Source organism: Hesperophylax consimilis, chromosome 4, assembly GCF_061612785.1.
Source record: "Hesperophylax consimilis isolate HC1 chromosome 4, BYU_Hcon_1.0, whole genome shotgun sequence".
Lineage (NCBI taxonomy): Eukaryota > Metazoa > Arthropoda > Insecta > Trichoptera > Limnephilidae > Hesperophylax > Hesperophylax consimilis.
Window position 1 is genome coordinate 4,255,745 of NC_142839.1, and position 21,462 is coordinate 4,277,206.

General features: G+C 32.0%; 1 long non-coding RNA gene across 1 annotated transcript in view; it reads left to right on the plus strand.

Moving 5' to 3' along the window:
- Positions 1 to 20,753, plus strand: part of LOC149424058 (uncharacterized) — a 651,496-nt gene extending 630,743 nt beyond the window's left edge. The window contains exon 3 of the long non-coding RNA XR_016302096.1: positions 20,702 to 20,753. This is a non-coding gene — a long non-coding RNA (uncharacterized LOC149424058). The remainder of the gene's footprint in view (positions 1 to 20,701) is intronic.
- The last annotated feature ends 709 nt before the right edge of the window (positions 20,754 to 21,462 follow it).

Here is a 21,462-nt window from a genome sequence, read left to right on the forward strand (position 1 = left end):
CTTTCCTAAAAAGAACCTCCACTCTGCATTCCTGAAGATGAAATAGGCCCCGAGGGAAATTATTTTCCTCGCGTCCTCTTATATGGAGCTAAGGTAAAAAAATTTAACATTAATTAATAATTAATAATAATATATGTTAACCTTTACCTATAGGCAGGTACCTTACGTTTTCACCTAATAAAACTGGAATGGTATAAAACATACAAAATTAACTCCAAGATCCAACCTTTTAATAAAACGTTCTATGTATAGTAGTCAGAAAATTTATCAGTATATCAACATTTTAAATTAAATATTAATAATTTTGTATTGCATGCTACATAATTGTCAAAAATTAAACGAGTCCTATTAAAGTGTCAAATTTTCAACATTTCGACGGTAAAATAAGGAAGTGACCTGCCCGCCCTTCGCTAATAATCACTAATGAAAAACCTTTTTTCAAATCCATCGAAGGTTCCCACGCAATATGTCAATCAAAAATTACAATCAACCACGAAACACTACACCCTGTTTCCCGTGCTAAGAGCCCTACGAAAGGAACCGAAAAAGCAAAGCGTAGGCACCGAAAGCTCCCTGAAGGAACCTATATCTAAGCTTTCGAAAAGCTAAATTTTCTACCCGAAGAGGTAATTACGTACATATTAAAATGGTTTTCGAATCAAGGCGGGTCCTATTACTTATTTCTTATTGAATTATATCCGATTTCTCATTCCCTTTGGATCGGTTTTCAAACCGAGTAAGCGGTGGGCTGTTAAAACTTTTGCTTTCATCTCTGCAGCGAGTCGCTGTAGATAAATACATGACCACAAATTACGAGAATTAAAAATAATTTGGTCAGTGTTTAGTATTTATATATTACAGCATTTACCACCCATTGTATTAAAAACCACTTTTTTAATAATTACACAGTGTGGTAAGAGTTCTGTAAGTACTTTATTTTGTCACATACATAGAATGCGAGATATATAAAATTGTATTATGTGAATTGTTCAAATATAGATGTAAGAATTGACTAAATAGAAAACCTGTAGCATTTCGTTTTCTTAGAATTGTTTTTATTGACGAGTAAATTGGGTAAATTAACAGAAATACCGTGAAAATGATAATGAACTTTATTATTTATTAACATTTTACTGAAGTAGAATAAAGAGACTTTCAATGAGTAACTATTTTTTTAAACACTCATTCCCAGTTGGTGTCTAACCTGACAATATTTTAAAATCTCAAACTACGAACGAAAGAGCGGAAAATGTTGCTTGTGTTGTGATGGAGGACTTAGCCAGCCGATCCTAATCAGCCACTGACCAATAGTGTATGTACATACGTCGACAACAAGAACTTTAAAGGCCCTCGACAGAGCATTGGTTATTCAATTTGTTCTCGAATAACTCTGTTCAGCCTTTTAGGCTCATGGCCGATATTATTGAAGACGTCACGATGTCACAAATTATAAATTATAAATTATAAATTATAAATTATAAATTATAAATTATAAATTATAAATTATAAATTATAAATTATAAATTATAAATTATAAATTATAAATTATAAATTATAAATTATAAATTATAAATTATAAATTATAAATTATAAATTATAAATTATAAATTATAAATTATAAATTATAAATTATAAATTATAAATTATAAATTATAAATTATAAATTATAAATTATAAATTATAAATTATAAATTATAAATTATAAATTATAAATTATAAATTGCTGTGTAAATCATGAAGTTGTTGTTTACACCCCACTAAATACTTAATAATTCTTAGTAGTTAACAAGTAATCAGTAAATATAAATTTATACATAAATATTTATTATACTCACAAATAATATTATACAACGCTATTGTACTTTTTGTGGCTAGTTCAAAATAGAAACATAATAGTATAGTAGTCATTCTGAAGGATAAAAACAAAACATAACCTACCTACTTATGAATTATTTAAGCCGAGAACAATGCAGGACTTTATTGAAAGCAGGCCGCCTTTGCGATTGATTGATTTTCTCGGAAAAAAACTCATCCTGACAGGTCCGGTCTTAGTTCATGCGAGGAGATGAGAATCCACACCAGGTAATTACCGAGGGATGATTCCTAAGGAGGCTGTGATGTGTTTGAGGATTATCTGGGATTTGCGAAACCTTTTCCCTTGGAGGGTTTGTTTTTCGGCGAAAACTGGCATATCTGCTAACTCGTATCTCGGTACGGTGTAGAGCAGCAGGTAGATTCTCAGTACATTGGGATTTAGTAATAGCTTTTTGGATAAGCTAAGAGAGTTTTTCGGTATTACTGAATTTTGCGTATTGGAATCTTAAAAAAATGATTTTTTAAAAATAGGCTTCACGGAAAGGCTGATGTTGAAAATGGAAGAAAAAAAAATTGATATTTATGATAGTAAAATATTTATTTTATTTTAATTAAAACAAACACAAAGAAATATATTACAAATTAAAAATTCGCATTCAATCATTTAGAATAGATTAATTGCCAATTTTAGCGAGGATATAAGAAAATACACCGCACAGAGTTTTGGTGGCCGCGCAAAAAGAGCCCACGAGTCACGAGGCTGACCGGATGAAGCGTCGTTCCGTGCAAGTGCGTCGTCCGGTCTTGCCACATCAAAAAAATTATATTCAATTTTAATATAAGCAGAAACCCGGAGTATTTAACGAATTGAAGCAACTAGTAATAATATTATTATATCAACTAGTTAACAGAAGAATATTATTGTTGCCAATTTACTTACCAATGCTTCTTTTGTTGACATTTTTGTTTTTATTTTTCGTACATTTGTTACTAAAATCTTGTTTATTTTTGTCTACCGGTCTTGAAACGACCGTGTCATAAACTTTTCTTTTTTGGGTTAAAATTTAATGTTATTATTATATTAAGTTTACATATATGTATTTTTTTAAATGATATAATTGTAAAGCTGCACATCTTGATACAGGAATGCCCTAGTGAGATGTGCAGAGTATGTTTTTTATGTTAAAAACTGTTTTTTGAATAAATAAATAAAAAATAAAAATCAATCATCGCTGGTTATAAGGTGCTGTTAGAAAATAATATTATGTAATATGATACAATTTAGCCTTATATATCTCTCCTGTCTATTATGCTCGATTACTTATACCTTAGTTTACGGTTAAAATTTCAGATGGAATTGGTTTTGAATTAAAATATGCATGATAATCATTCGATTGAATTTACGATGTTATTTTCATAGTGGTTTTTATATGTGTTCTAAGTTACGCGAGAACAGTCCAGTTATAAAAACTCAGTTGATATACAAATAGATCCACAAAACTATAAAAAAGTACTCAAAGCATATGATATAATTACAAAATTATGTTAAAAAGAACATTAAAATTAAAAATATTACATGGAGAGACAAAACACTGAAAATACTAAGAAAGAGAGATACAAATTGGCTGAACAATTGTTTTAAATATTTCAGCAATAGCAGAACATAAGGTAAAAAAAATCAATGTAATGCTTTAAAATAATATTTTTTGAGAAACGCGTAATTTTCTAGTCATGTGCTGTGTCTCGTTTCTCTTTTCTCTCATTTTCTTTTCCTGTATTTTATCCATAATTTATTTTTACCCATTTATAACTAGATAAGCACATTTCTGTAAATTCTTACCTAGGATTTGTTCTTATATGTATATCCATGTTTATTTTTGTGATTTATGTGAAACTTATATCTGGTCAAAATTCCTTTTTTAAAACTATACATTTTTTCAATAAAAGTCTATTGGAGTTCTAAAAAATAAACACCGTTTTATTTTATTTACTTATTTGATTTGCTACAGTGATAAAACAATTTACAGGAATTAAATATTTCATGTTGGGTACCTATGATATGTCTCCTTGTAAAGTTTTGTAAGAGGTATGTATATTTCTTAATTACCAGGTGACGTGTGAATTGTATAGGCGGGTGTGTGTGTGTGTTTGTGTATATTTGAGTGTGTGTATATATATTCGCATTGAACAGTTTATATTATTGATATGATGCCACGTTTGAATTTGGGCAGTGAGTCCGAAAAGAGTTTAGAGTTTTGAGTATAGACAGATATTATTTGGAGTATGAAGAAATAGAATTGGCAAATTAAATGCCGCATTTGTTTTGTAATTAAGTAATTGTAATTGTGATTATCTAATAAACCACGAGCTTAGTGTCTTATTCATGTTGGAAGCTTTATTGCCCAAATTTTTAAACGTATTACGATCGATTCCTGTCAAGTACCTAGGTATTAAACTAAATAAAAAATAACGGAAGGTGAACCTTTCAAAGGTTTTAGGAACTCAGATTAAACTATCTATTTTGCACAATCTGTAAAAGGAGACGAAGATGATTATCTTGCGTCCTGTTTGCAAAATATTGTATTTCAAATAATACAATACGTGTATGTCAGGTAGCATTTCTGCATCGATCTGGCGAAGAACTATATCTCACAAGTGTTATATTTCAAGTGCTTACCTAGGAACAGATTATTTTTTTGTTTGTCCTTCAAGGAATTACAGGACATAGTCAGGTATTTAAAGCCTCTACAAAATAATAACTCTGACCATTTTCTGGATGTTTTTTTTTTCTGCGTGCTTTAAAAAGTTGTTAAAGTACAGACGTAAAAACAGTTCGTTCATATTACTTTTGTTGGCAGTAATGTATTTGAAAATATTTTTATACGGCTATTATTCTTTATGACTTGTAAATAATGCAATAAAAGTGTTGCGTTTTGAAATGCAAATGTAGCAGGTCCGACAAAGAATTTTTGAAATAAAACTTATATTTTACGTATTTTTTTATGATTATTCCCCACACATGAGATTGATATCATTTTTTTGCAAATTACCGTTTACGTAATACAAATTTACATAACTGAATATCTAAATTGAATTTAGCTTAAGATTCAAACTTAATACTTTTTGCCGTCAGATTCATAAGTCTACAAAATTTTCTATTTGCGCTTTTTTCAAAATCTAAATACAATTAGTTATATTCTTCAAGGTTTCACAATTTTTTAACAAATAGGTACCTATGAACCTTTTTATAGTCCGCACAACCATAAACAATATGTGGATAATCAATATTTTTTATTTTCAGATAAGAGATTTTGGTGAAATTTAAAAAAAAAAAATACAATAATTGTTCGTTGACGATATCTGTAAAATAGAGTAAAAGTGCAACCCTTTCATTCAATACAAAAATGCATTCCTGAAATTCCTCCCATAAGATGTGTCATTTTTTTCAACCTAACGGATTTAATTTAAGTGCTACTTGAACATTAAAATATGAATGTGACGAATATGCCTAAATAAACAGCTCTGGAATTTGTTAGATACACCGCCATATTCGTAATAAAATCATAACATCCAGCATCGCCAACAAGTCTGATGAAACTTTGGTCTATCGAAGTTGGTGGGATACCTTACCTATGGCATCCTTAGTAGAACCTAAAGCCATCTCTCAGGGATGAAAAAAAACAATGCCAGGAATTCGGAAAATGTCAGCGGAATAATAATAAATTAGGAATCATTGACACGGACTAGCGGCCATTTAGGTCCCAGGTAGGGCGAGGGGTTCATCATTCATATAATAATAAGCGAGGCGCGGGTAGGTAAATGGGACTTATGGACTATTTCTGTGGGTAGGACCGCCGATAGGATTACCACACGTTTTAAATTTTATAAAAAATTCAAAACTTTTTTAATAGATCCGAAACAAACAAACTGATTGCAATCTTTAGAGGATAGGCGTCAAGAAGGTATGCTATCCTTGTTCTACGGGTATTAAAATGGAAGATGCTCCGAGGAACTAGCGGCGTCGATCCCTTCGGCACTGGTAAATAGTCAGGAAATAAACCAAAAGTGCGCATAACTTATGTACATGGTTCACTAATTCACTCATTCTATCAACTAAGAACTGGTCGTTTTTACGGCTCTTACATGAGTTCTAGAGCTCGGCTGTGAAATGATTTACCAGTGTTTTCTCCATCCTTAAACATGGGTCTCTTCAAGACCCATGTTTATTCTTTTCTCTCCCCAAAAAGACCACCGCACAGCATCCCCAAATATGACATAGCCCATGAGGGAAATTATTTTCCTCGGGCCTCCTGTGCGGAATTATGTAAAAAAATGGTATCTACCTTTATATCGTCTTTGAAAAAATTACATTATTTAAACACATTTGGTTGAAGTTTTTTCTACAGGAAATTCATAAACCCAATCTGTTTTAAACGTCTTATATTACATTCGGTTTGAATCCACCGTACTTAATTTTGGTTCAATAGCTACATTTTTGTTACACTCAACGATTGTAGAATGATTTCACCTTTTGTGTTCCTTCCCTCGTACAGACTTCTCTTCAAATCGTAGATCATCTTATTTAAATTACAATACAATAAAAAATATTCCAAATGTTCAGTATGAAAAAAAGTAAATCTCCGTGAAAAATCCGTGAGTCCCAAAACAATCTAAATAAACTACACGTCATATTATAATAACGCAGGTAAAATCATTTCATATATATTTTTTTTATTTTTTGTTCTTTATTTGTATAATGTATGGTCACCCTAAAACGAATGCTACCTGTGGGCGGTTATGGTAGCCACCGAGGCACCATTCAAGGAACCATTCCTCACCCGGGTAGGTTTACCAGGAATCCTATATTGTGTGCGACCAGGATCCATCACACGCAGCCTCATTACTGCGCCTGTACCGCGTAGGTACCTATCGAGGGGAGGATGGAACCCACAAACCATTTATGCTCCTGCCGCTGAGAGCCCAGTCGAAACCTCTCTTTTCGTTACTTATGTTGTTTATATGACAGAAAGAGATGTTATATTGGAGTTATTATTGGCGGTACACCTTTATATATAACTCTCATTCTCTTTGAGTTTCCTGCACCCGCGTCCGAATTCGAGCAATTCGCAAAGATGCAAAAAAAATCTTCAGGGTTTGGGGGTAGTAAATTTACTAGATATATTTTTATCCTGACGAAAACCAGTTCGTACTTATGTACTTCTTTCATTACTTATGTTTTTCTACTAAACGTTGCTTTGCGACATTGGCATAAACTGGATATTAAAATTATACTAATTAATTTCCTAATTAGTAACTTCATTTAAAGTATCAGTATTTCCCAAAATACATGTCTGTAAATAGTGAATTTACATATATTTGCATTCTAAGAATGCATAATGACGTAAATTTCCCGCAGTTGTAATTATGTCCGCTAATTTACTGAAATCCCATACAGTCATAATCATGGCATGCAATAATAATAGGACCAAATAGGACAGTACTCAGGTACCATTGCCATTAATACTTTTAGTTTAAACCTCATTCATGTTACCTGTAATATTACAACTGGTTTTTTTTACAATTATGGGTATTCTGTAAAAAAACATCATCCTGACATTGAACATTACATTTTGGTCTTAATGTACTTAGTCTTTACTTAGTTGACGAATGAAGAATTAATGGCGTGGAAATAAATTATATTTTTGAAGTCTATTTTATTGAGCCGCCATCAATAACACTCCTTACGCAGATGGCGATAAGGCTTGAATTCCCGTTTAACACCATCCAGCTGTTTTGATTTAGGCAAGAAAAAAACATGGCCAAAAAGTGCCTTTAATTTTATTTTGTGGATGTTCAGGCATAAATATTTAAATGTTTTCCAATCATTTTATAAATAACTTAATTTGTCACATTATACAATAAAACTATTAACGAAAATGGGTTCGTAAGTAGGAAATTTTGAACATTAAAGCAGTTTTCATAGGCCTTATAGATTATTTTTTTCTGGGCTTATAAAAAGACTTATGTAAAAAATACTCGATTATTTCAAAGGCCAAGATGTATTATACTCGCGGTATTTATTTAAAGCATCTGAAACGTTTCTAGGCGACCAAATTTTCAAACCAAAAACACATGATTTTGCATTACTACGTAGTGCATCGCCGTGGTGACTGATTTGGGATCTTCATTGCAACACAATTAACTTCTGATACGTGTTGAACTGTTATGGTAACAAAAGCTTGTTTTTTTACAGGACACATCGTTTCACTTATTCACAAATTGATATTAGTATCTACCTACGTGTTTAAATATTTGAATGAATTAGTTGGAAGTTTTACTTTGACATATCTTATGTACCTATGTTAAAATTCAAAATTATCATCAAAAAAATTAATTTTTGTCTGTCTGTGCATCCTGCGTATAGCTTTCAATGAATTCAAATTTACTTTGAAATTAAGTGTCATTTCAAAAATTGGATGTGGTTGTGTAAAGAATTCATACAAGCAATAAATTACCTACCTGTAATATTTTTAACAAAAAAATTATTTTGTCATTTTTTAAATTGAAACTGATTTGTCAATATTTCTGGCTATCCCGTGATTTTTCGCAGATTTACGATAGTTTTATAATTATTTTTACAAACTACTTAATGAATTACCCTTTCCCAACACTTATCGTTAAAATTTTTGTCCTTTCTTAATTGTAAATGCTTATTCTAATTTTTAGTATATTAGTAATACTACTTACTTTGTATCCAGATGAATGAACCAATGGTTCTGAAACATCAGCAACTATCCATCACGCCGTTTCCCCGCAGGGGTAGGCGGAGAAGACGGACCGCCAAACAGCTCGGTCTTACACATACTCCTCGCTTCATTTACATTCATACACACTCTTCTACATGTTGTTCCGACGCTTGACATGGCCCGACCCGTGCCATGTATTTCTCTGGTGTATCCGACTTCTTCTACAATTTACATTATCTTTACATTCCTTTCTTCGTTCATTCGCTGAACATACTTGACCATCTAAGCGACCCTTTTTTAATCTTATCCATTACGCTGACATCAGCCTTGTATTAGGTTAGGTACCAGTATTTCACCCTGTACTGCTAGCTTCTTCTTCTTTTTACATTTTTAGCGCTAACCGCCTTTAGTCTGTTGACATTTATGGTCTGTTCTAAAACACCCTATTAAAAAAAATTGTTTAATCAAGTTGTTCAAAATCACACCTCTTCTATCGTTTTTAGAGGGTCAAATCATTTAAATTACTATCATTTAATTGAAATGGTGCCAAAATTTTCATTTATAAATACTTACATTTTTTTACTTATCATCCTTTTTTTGAAACAAGTTGAGAAAATTATGTCCTCACTGGGATCAATGTGCAGAGATGATTTAATTTAAATATTAAAATTTATTTATTTGATTTCCACGAATTTAATACAATAATGGAAACATTGTTTATCCTTTTTTTGTTGTTTGTTTTTGGGGTGTTATGCCGTGTTGCGCTAACTCCTTCTTTAGCCGACGTTTCGGACATCGTATCTACCGGATCTGCCCTGATGATGGACACTGCAACGATGTCCGAAACGTCGGCTAAAGAAGGAGTTAGCGCAACATGGCATAACACCCCAAAAACAAACAAAAAAAATGCTTTTCGCCGTGAAAATCTAAAAAAATTGTTTATCCTTCTTTCATTAAGAGCCGTCAGTAACTTTTTATAAAATATGAATAACTTTTAAAAGAAAAATTTCTTGCTTCCACATTCCATAAAAATGTAAAAAGTTTGCTTGAGGTGATGATAAAAGGAAGGTCATTATTATCTAACTTCTAATTAATAAGTACAATGCATAAATGTACCTACAAATTGTCTATAATGATTATTGCGAAGCCTGGGAAAAAATCACAAAACACACCTTTCACAAATCTCCTCCTAATTATTGTTATTTTCTGCATACACATACACCTAAATGCGACCCAGCCGCCAACACTTTCATCTGTCCGAATATTATTATTATTCGTATTACCTTTCTCTAACCAGACCGTGGGAACTGCGATTACATTTGCAAGAAAAAATAGTGCAATACGGAATTAGGGTTGGATGCAAACTGTTGGTTTGTGGCGAAGGGAGAAGGGATGGAATGGGAAATGTTCCTGCAAAGATCGCGTGAGATCAACTTGCAGAAGTTGTCAAATAAAAATATTTAGCAGATAAAAAAACATTACCGTAAGTTCTCATCAAATATTTCAACGATTCTTTTTTAAAATAATAGAGGGCGACACTTCTGTTTACAACAATCCTAAACTGTACAGTCAGTATTATTATAATACTTTCATATAGTGGTTGATTCTTCAAGTTTCATATTCAATATACCTGCAAATTATTTTTTTAGTAAAAAAAACCCAAACCGCGAGTTTTCTCATCAAATACTTCAATGATTCTTTTTGAAAATAATAGAGGGCGCCACTTCTGTTTACAACAATCACAAACTGTACAGTATTTAAGTCAGATTGTGGTTGATTCTTCAAATTTCATTTGCATTATTCCTGCCAATTATTTGTTTAGTTTTGTTAGCTGTGAACATGATTATATGTTTGAAAAACAATCGCGACAGTCATTTGTGGGCTCGTTCTTAGTTGATTAATTTTATTAAAATTCTTTACGTTTGTCTAATTATAACACGCTATATAATATTGGTCGAATAAAACTGCGGTTGTTACACTTAGCGTATGGGATATAAATTAGTTATTTTATTTACATAGCAACAAGTGTTTTATGGCCAGCTTAACAAGATATTTCAAATCGAAGCAAACTGTGAATTAATTTATTTATTTATCTTTGCTAAGGTTAAATAATAATATCGAGCTAGTTTCATATTGCCTTTTTTAAATACACTTACATATTTGAATTTCACGTTTGTTTCCGTGAATGATTAAATGCATGTCTTGAAAGTAGAAATTAGAAATTAGCGCGCTTCCCGATATCTGTTGTCGGTGTCAATACTAGTAAGTATATTATTATCTTTTTTTTGTAACAAATATACATAGTAATATTCTCAATGGCTACTCACGTGCTGAGGATTTTATTTACGAATGATTAAAATTTAATAGTTTCGATAATATAAAGTAATTATAAATATATTGAATAGTGTTTTTTCTGAAATAATTATAAACATATTACTAGTTATTTTTTTGTTCAGTCGAGAAGTTTCGGTTTCAGTCAATATTTGGTGTCAGTATATTATCTATTTCTGATCTCCCCTTGTTTTGTATCCAGCTTTTCATTTGAGATTTAAATGTTAAAATATTGTTGCGCGTTTTGAATAAGAGTGGGATTTTGTTGTAGAGTTTAGTACCAAAGTACAAGAAGCTTTTTCCCAAATGTTGTATATATTTTTGCTTGTTGGATATGTTTTTGACATTGAGATCTAGTGTTTCTAATATATGTGTTAGTTGTTATTTCCAGTGTTTTGTATTTATGAATATAAAGGAGTATTGTTTTAGAATAGAGTTGTTAAAGTGACGTAATGTTAAGTTTGTTGAAGAATTCGTCAGTGCTAGTTCTTATAGGGACTTTAAGAATAATTCTCATTGTGGCTTTTTGGGTTTTAATGTGTTCTATGATGTTCATTCTATCAACTTTTGGTGGCAATCACGCATACATACGTAGACGCATACGCATTTTTCTGAAATTCGATGATATTACAGTAGTGAATATTTTAAAGAAATGTCTGTTCTACCCAATCGAGATTTGGCTCAGTTGTTAGCACCATCCCTGGAGGGAAAGGTTCATTCTTTGGTCAAACCAAAATTTTTTTTTACATAATCTGATAATGCAAAGAGATATTAAACTAAAAAAAAACGTGAGATTCCCCAGAAGAAATCCAACTGTCTGGAGCTAGTGGGACTAGTCATCCCAAATGTGGAATTCAAATAAGTGGGGATGGGATAGAAATGAGGTGGAGAAGTTCTTAATTTTTATAAGTTTTTTTTTACTTGATCGTACCATATCTTCCGCGGGTATCCCCGACTTTTCCCCAATACCATTCACTACTGTATACCACATCGTTACTATAAAAAAAAACTACATTATGTCCACATTTATTTGAATCCGTAACTCATTCTAGTGCAGTGATAATGCGTCAAGTCTTTTTCAGTCGTCCCTGACTTTTTTTACCATTCAAACCACTTTTTAAACACTCCTGATACTAATAAGAATAATCTTTGAAGTTTTTAGCGATACCGGTCTAATGTATTTGGAGTCTATAGGGGACAAATACAGAATCATAATTTTTTATATTTTTAGATAATATATGTTATGTCACATCTTCCTTATAGTAATAATAATAACATATCATTTATAAAGCTCAGTTTAGTATCACTTCATTTCAAGTGCGCTTTACTATAACAAACTTAAAAACGGTAATTGAGTATTAGTGGTCATGTTCTTAAAATTATTCTTACAGTGTGCCTTACCCAATACAGATCTAATATTATAACACTAAATATACTGTTTATATAAAGTGATGACAAAACTTAGAATAAAAATGACACCAGGACAAGACAAAACAAGATCATTAAAACTAAAACATAATTTAAAACAGGAGGCAGTTTGTGCTCAGAAATGAGAATCTTTTGAGCAGACATTTTAAAAAAGTGCAATAAGAATTCAACCGAAACCAAACGATTACCGGAAGTTCGAGAATATAGCTTATTATAAAATATTGAAAAGAAGTTAAGATTTATGAATTATAAGATTTTTTAAATACTTTTGCAGGTATCTCATAAAGATATCAGTGATATATCATAAATATCTGATGTTGTACAATTATACATCCCACTGATACCAAAACATCAATAATTCAAAGAATAATTTGTCTACATGTTGTGTTAATAAAATAATTAATGCTGATGGTGAATTCTCAACCCCTGCTACCTGCAAGTCGCCAGACATAAGCAGTAAGCACCGCTTCCTCCCCGCGGCATTAGGGCAGGAAGTCCTAAGAAAGGATTCGGATAAGGGTGGTACTTAATGCCAGGACCTAATTACAGGAAGAGATAAGTAATATCGGGGATCACGCATCAACCCTTCTTCTGAGCACCCATTTTACAATTCCACACCAATTACTTACCACGTATTTAGGATGAAATTTAAGAAAAAATATATTGATGTATTATATAAAGTGTTTATATCAAACAATATATTATAGTGATTTTAGATGATGTTTTGTAAATTGGCATATTATTATTAAATTTTTGATAGCGAGAATTTCAAATTGCAAATTCCACAACAGTTACCGACAAACTCCATTTTCACATTTATAGCCATAGAAATGAATATTAATTGCTGATATCACTGGTCAACACATTTTTTGTCCCTTTAACAAAAGTAGCCAAATCTGACAGGAAATTTCACGCTGATTTCAGATATGTGATCAGTTTTTTTCTATCACGTCAGGTTTTTATGGGTTTTAAGTTTTACTAAAATGTGTATTAATTCATTTTAATTCGTGAGTTATCATTGATTTTTTGATTTTTGACCATCCATTCCATTTGGTCATGCTGCAAACATGAAAGAGAACTATGGCAACATGAAGCTGCTGTTAAAAAAAATAAATTTCTAAAATACGAATGGAAAATATGTGGTAATCTAAAAATAATAGGGCTCCTACTAGGACTGCAAGCGGGATACACAAAGTATTGTTGTTTTCTGTGTAAGTGGGACAGCAGAGACAGGAAAAACCATTATGCCAAGAAGGACTGGTCTACTAGAAAGCACCTTAAACCTGGCACGAAGAATGTTCAACATGCTCCCTTAGTAAAATCTTAAGATATATATATTTTTTTTTTTAAAGAAAGACAAACATTCCCGGGTTACGAATAACCCAACAATGTTTGAAAATCTCCTACTACCACCACAGAAAGCCGAAAATGTTGCTTGTGTTGTGATGGAGGACTTAGCCAGCCGAGGAATCGAACACGCGACGCTCGGGTGAGACCCAAGCGCTATGCCCACCAACCACTGACCGGTCATATCTTACTTACACCCTTACACGTTAAATTGGGTTTGATGGAATTTGTTCAAAAGGCTTCTCTAAGGATGGAAATGGCATGATTTACTTAAAGCAAAAGTTTACTTAAAGGTCAGCGACGCAAAAATTAAAGAAGGAATATTTGTGGGACCACAAATAAGGGTGGTCTTGACTGATCTGAATTTTATAACAGTGTTGAAACCAGTCGAGCTAGCCGCTTGGTTAGCCTTCAAGAATGTTATCGAGAACTTTCTTGGAAGTCATAAAAGTGAAGACTATATCAGCATTGTGTCTGAAATGCTCATAGTCTATAAAAATATGGGATGTAACAACGTCACTAAAAATACACTTCCTTCACTCTCATTTGAATTTTTCCCCGAAAATATGGGAGATGTCAGTGACGAGCACGGCGAACGATTTCACCAGGACATTGCGGATATGGAAAAGTGATACCAAGGAAAGTGGGGTCCATCTATGCTAGCACACTATTGTTGGACCCTGCAGAGAGACTCTCAAAATACTCACAAGCGCAAATCAGGAGCAAAAAAATTTAAATTGAATTAGTTTTGAAATTTTGTTAAGTAAGTACCCGTCATACTATGGAAGAATTATGTAAAAAAACTTTGTTAAATAATAAAAAAAACCTGACCTATTAAAAAAAAAAATTGTTTCATTTCGTGTTTATGGATACTAAATACATATAAAAAATTAGCTATGCTTAAGGGACAGCACTTAAAAAAATAAATGTCGACCAGTGTATTTAGTGATATACCTATGTACCTATTTAAGAAAACATTTTTGAAAATGATGAACATTTTTGAAAATGATGAACATTATTGAATCATTCATTCCAAAACGAGTTACAGAAAAATAAAATAAAATAGAAACTTAAACAGTACTATAAGACGAATCATTTGCATCATTGTCATTAATTTAGATATGTTCTACAAAACACCCAATCTGGCTTAATAATAAAAGTTTGCTAATTAAAATCATGATTTACAACAAATTGTTCGTAATCATTTTATAATAATTCAAACTAACTATACATAGCTCTATAACTATTTTTATTGTACATATTGTACATTTTTATTGTACTTTTTAGTACTCTTATTATTAAAATAACATAATGTACCAAGTGAGCTATTGAAAATTATAAAAAACCGTTTTTAAAACGTGAAGTAACGTAAAACTGATACACTAAATATGAAACAATATTAATAAAACGATATTAGTAACAAAAATAAGGAATAGAAGTTCTAAAAAATAAAAAAGGTATGAGGGTTGGGTAGAAATCTGGGGGATCAGTGGGTCCAGGAGTGACAGACGTATGAATCCTTTCCTCCTACTGTGGTGAAAGGCTGAAGAATCCGCTGCTGATACTTTGAGAAACCTCACCCCATGACCCGGGCACCCCTGCTAAGTCAAATGTATCGAACCACTTGGGGTGACCGATGGCAGAAATGTTTTTTATCCAATAAATGGTTCCCGGGGTGGCGGTACCCATACCCGACTCCCAAATAGAAACCTAAAAACTATAACAATTCTAAGAGACAAGACACTTTACTCGTTGTATTAATATCGTTCTTTCTACGAGGTTTTATTGGTTTGATTGCTGGTCATACTAGACGGGTAGGGTTTAGAAATGCCATCATGCTGTTTTTTCTCAAAAGTCAATTTGAATTAATATTTTCTTGCAATAATTGTTAACATGAAACATATTTATAAATTGAAAAAATCTTCAGAGAAAAAATAAATGCCACTGACGGGAATTGAACCCTCACCGGTCAGGTGGACTAGGTAAGAAATAAGATTTGTAAGTGACTTTACAGTACGATTGGACTGAATAAAAACCACGTGTGATATTGGCGAGCTCATCTGCCATTGTATCTCGACAAAGATTACGCGCTACAAAAAATTCATACCCATATTAGTAAAATGAGTCACACGATTTTAGATTGTCTCTCCGCTGGACCAGACAATAATAATATTATTATTCCCTAAGTCTTTTTCTCCGCGTACAATGGCGGCAAAACCACAAGAGACTAATGTGTGGGAACCATAGGAAAATTATTCGATCGCATTTTAATACTGGGTCATTGAAAAGTTGTTAATTTATGCAATGAAATTGAACTAATTGTAATGTAAAGTAAATAATCATATCTTTGTATCTGGACATTATATTTAAATAAAGAATTACTTAGTTTTAGACCACTTTATTTAACAATTTTACATTAGTCAACTAGTTTCATTTTGTATTCAGGCGTGGTTCTATTTTAAATAAAGAAAAAGGAATTATCTATTTAGAGAAAAGCTGTTTTACTTGTACTATCATGTAGAATCACCCTCGAAGTTAGCGAACTTAAAAATCTTTAAAAAAGCACATTAATTATAAATGTTAACAAAGTTCTGAAACACCCAGTTGATTTAGATGAACTGTGAAGTTTAGCATCAAATTTATATCAAATTAACCCATGATTCATTCGGTAAAAAGTGTATTAGCATATCTCACGGTATTTCATTTGCAGCTTCGATGCGGTTAACTGCCTAACTACCTGCGACCCGCTTACTACTCCTCATCCGTAGGTACTGACCACTTCGATGCTAGCTAGATATTAAGTTATTAATTACCTTCATAAGATTAATTTAAGGTTTTAATTAATTTAATCTATACAGTAGGTGTACCAAATCTCACTTGCGTTTTAATAATAACTATATAATACTTTTTTACATATGTAAAATAATTATTGTATACATAATGTAGAAGTGATATCTGATAGTATTATTACCCTAGCGTCTGGACGATGTAGGCCCTCTGATTGGTCAAATTCAAATTGTGTGTTTATATTTTTTTTTGCTTATTAATTATATCTGATTTTATATTGACATGTTTTCTTATTTCTAAAATTTCAAAATTATTTACCCGCGGAGCAGGTTTTTAACTGCTAGTTTGACATTAATACCCTTAAAAAATACAATTAAGATCATCATTCAGGCCTCTGGAATATTGACCGTTAAATTCTTAAAAATGCTGTCAGAAAGTTGGAAAAATTGTGTATATTTCCGCTTCTCAATGACATCCAAATAAATCGGATATTTCTGTACGTATCTCAAAACTAAAGACTGTTTTAGAAAGGTGATGAAACACTATTTCGATTTTGTTATATTAAAAAATATATATAATTTTTGAAAAATTAAATTTCTTAAATCAAATATTAAAAGTTTCAAAATAGCTCAACTTACGTCCTTTCGTCTAAATACTGAACTAAATTTACTGATAACGAAAAAAAAGTCACGTATTTGTCGTATCTTATAAAAATAATAAGTCAAAAATTCACAAAAGTTAATTTTTTTTTTCAAATTGCGGTCGTGTACATAGAATGTAATTATAATTAGAGGAGCTACTGCGTACTAATATCTCGTCGAAACTTGTTCCACTATTAGAACGCGATTAGCGGTTCACGTAGACCGGAAACGGTAGTTTTAGTTAGAGCATTGGGAGAGATGAAGGTAAAAAAGCGGAACCTATTTTTTCGCTTCATGTCTTATCTAAATATAATACATCAATGGGTCGGAACTTTCCATAGAAGTGTGCATTTTAATAATTCTGTGGTTAACTTCTATCAGTTGCAATTTTCAAAATGACATTATATTCAAAGTAAAGATCAATTGAATCAGATTTAAGCAGGAAACACACACATCTGAAATTATTATTTTTGATGATAAATATTTAGCATTTAGTAATCAAAAAATAGTTAAAGTAATTAGGTAACTATTATTTTTGCTTTTTAACATTATTTTTATGTTAGTTTTATTTTATTTTAAACTCTATACCTACTGGTCGCTCCATCTGTCCTGGAATTATCTTACCAATGGCTTCTAATGTCACCTGGTCATTGCCGTTGCTTTTCTCAGAGTTCAAGCCGAAGTAAATTTCGGAAAGTGTCTAAAGAGATTTTTATTACGCCATTACATGCATGGTGTTTTGAATCTGATAAGTATTTTCAGGGTAGACGTATTATGAATTACACTACCATCGGCGTTAAAACACTTAAGGAGACCAGATTGCCTCCATGAAATCACTCTACTATTAAACGGAGAAAAAAGAGTACGGCTTTTTAATATCAAGGCATTGTTAAAAATGTGACTGTGTTCCGACGTATTCATAACATATTGGTGCTTTACTGATAGTATGTTATGAAATTTGTCAAATCATTCGTTATAGGCCTCCAGTACCGTTTTTAGCCGTTCAGCTATCTAATTGTTCTAATTGAATAGAAGCCATTTTCGTAGCCAGCAATCTTCCATCTCTGTAAAGGTCCAGAATGTTAATTTAACCAATAAATACTATCATCAGGTGTGTCACAAAATGTATATGTGTTATTCATATGTGTAACAGACAGGAGAACTCCTTTCACAAAAATGCCGACCACATCATTCATTTATCAGGAATTTTCTTCTCGACAAATTGTTTACGAATTAACATCATCATTCGGAAATCTCTCGGGACGTATCCGCCTTTGTTCGGCAATCTCCGGCAGCAGATTGAAAGTTTCTTTGAAGTTTGCCGATTGACTAGCGGATAGTGTTGTTATTTGCCTCAACGGCTGAGTGAAAAGAATGACGTTACGCCACTGTTACCGTCTCGGAGGCTGCGGTGCAGATTATTGTATTTCATCACGATCTCGGGTAAATGACTTTAGACATACAGGATCGGATTGTAAGGGGCTGTTTGAAAAATGTATCAGTCTCAACTGAAATTGTAAGTATTTTAGTATTATGAAAATGGATACAGATGTCGCAAGGGACATCACTTTGTCAAATATTTTTGTGAATACCGCAAAACAGTAACAACTGCTTCTAATTGTCCGGAGCCAGTGCGAAAATAGCATCCCCATCTTGTGAAGCTGACTGAAGTGGGGATGGAGGAAAATTCGGAAGAATATATCTATTTTATTAATTAATAATTTTGTCGAAATAAATAATGACAATTTCATCAATATCTTGATGGATTGGTGGTGTTAAAACCCTGTTAAAAACGGAACAACACGCCTTTTCCTAATAAAATGTTAGTGCTTTCCGAATATATAGGAACAAATGGTCATGCACCTGCGTTTGTTCTGTTATTATATAATGACAAGATGCTTAAATACAATAACCTTAATGAACACTTTCGACGTCGCGTTTTTTAACATTCAATTTTTACTAAAAGTTTTACATGAAACCTATCAATAATAAGGTAAGGGAATGCAATTCCGTTCTTAACAAAAATACTACAAATTTTAACAAATTTTTAATAAATTAGCAATACATTGTATCAGTAAGTTTACTCCGTGCATATTTTATTTATTCTTACTTATATCTTTTTCAGATTTTCAGGCAAACACACGCACATATTTCCAAAAGACATTTGTTGAATTATCATAATATATTAAGGTATTCTGTAACTCTTAGCTACGTAAATCCTTCTCATCATTTCCCAAAAAAATAACGGGTGTGCCAAATAACATTTCCTTAATCCCCAGAGAGGAATAAAAATCAATAACTGAAATAAGTAATATCTTGGCATGCGTCGGTAGCGTTTGTCGGTACATAATACACACATTCTACCAACTTCTACATATCTACTCGTGTATTCAGCGTCCTCACTGCGTGAATATTTAATATTTACCAGAATAAGCCCAAAAGAACACCGTCATGCCGCAACGAAAAAAATCTCAGTTAGAAAAATATTCATCTCCTATTGTTCAGCAATCTTACCAGACTCGCAGTCTCTTCAAGTTGAGGATTTGGCAAAAGGTATGGAGGATATAACTACTCAGAAAGGATTATCCAAATTACATTTTTAAACCTAACACTGGACACGTGTTTCTATTCGAACAATGTTAAATCACACTTAGACAAAGCCTTGTTTTTCATTGAAGAGTTCCACTCTTTTTGTGTTACGGCGTGTGCCAAAACTTGATCTCACATGTCCAGGAAAAGCAGATAATCCTGTCTGCCAAAATTACAATTAATTTATTTTATCGTTGGTATCAATTTTTGACTGCGCAAAATTGATTTCAATAAAAAATATCGGCTTTATAGATATTGTGAAGAGATTAGGTAGATTAGTGGACTATGGCATCCCCATGGAGTATGTTGTAAGGCTGAAGGTTGTGGGGAGGGGATGGATATGGTAAAGAGGAAGATGAGAAAGTACCTGGATGTTCAAATCTGGTCACCAAACACGGCCAAAGAAATTTCAAGCAACTTTTCAATTCTGATTGGTGGTCTTAGAGCGATACTGAGGGTATCTGCCACTCTGGAACGTGCTGCAAATATACTATATATTATTTTAAATTAGTAAATTATCAAATAACACAAATTAATCAAATAAAATTTACTTGCGCACGCCGGGGTTTGAACTCACGACATGCTATTTTAGAGCCTTATCCCTCGATGGCGGTGGCTGTCAAATAACTAAAATATAATAAAATAAAATAATAAGAAATAAAAAAAAATAAAAATTTAATGTTCAAACTTTGTGTAACATTGGTGGCTCTTTCTGGGAGCAAATATATTTCTTTACTGTACTTAAATCATGAAAATTTATCCATGTTTCTTTTCTGTACTTAAATCACTACAATTTATTTATGTTTCTTTACTGTAATTAAATTATTAATATTTATCTATGTTTATTTTATCGTCAAAACTTTTATATCTTGCCTGAATTTAAAGTTATGTTTTATTTATAGGTATATAAGTGAAATACTTTGTTTACACCACTTTGAATCAATGATAATCTATATGTTTCAAAGCCAATGGCTTCTTCGTCAGAATAATTATGATATTTTTTGTTGTTGTTTTCAGTTGCCTGGATAACAAATAAAAGCCCTCGCTGCCATCAATCACTTGGTAAGAACTAATATTTTTAAATACTTACCGTAGTTATTAAACTCATAAAAAAATAGTTGTTAGGTTATAGACAGTAAATTCATCGGTCGATTAAGCTGATCGGCGGGTTTTACTTTTTAGCACTTCCCCGTGCCAAAAATCGTTGACTAATGGTTAGCTTAATTAGGATTGAATATTCACATAGATGGGTAAAAAACACAAAAACGTATCTACAAAAAGGCAAATAATCAGGGGAGTAGGAATCAGCTATGTAGTTTTGGAATTTGATTTAACTTCTTCGTAAAAATAGAAAAATAAATATTAAGTTTAACTCTCTCACCAAGCACAAGAACCAGTTTCTTCATTGGTGAGATTGCGAACATAAATATATATATATATATATAAGTTCTAAATTCCATTCGTAAGGATAGTATGCACTCTATAAATAGAAAATCTTTTCCCAACAATTGTTTCATAAATTAATAATTAATTATTTTGTTTAACCCAAGACTCCCAACACCTTTTCGTGCAGGCTCACTACAGAGTTGCATAACTTGTGTCCAACAATGTTCTATCCTGCTTTATTTATATGTCATTGGTGTGTGTAGTGTAGGTGATTTGTATTTTGAATGCAAAGGAGAAACATTTCATACGATCCTGGTAGAGTTCTTCATTGTGCCAATAAGGTTGGCTGATAGTGACCAAATTTAGAATTCAGTATTAAAGTGATAGACACC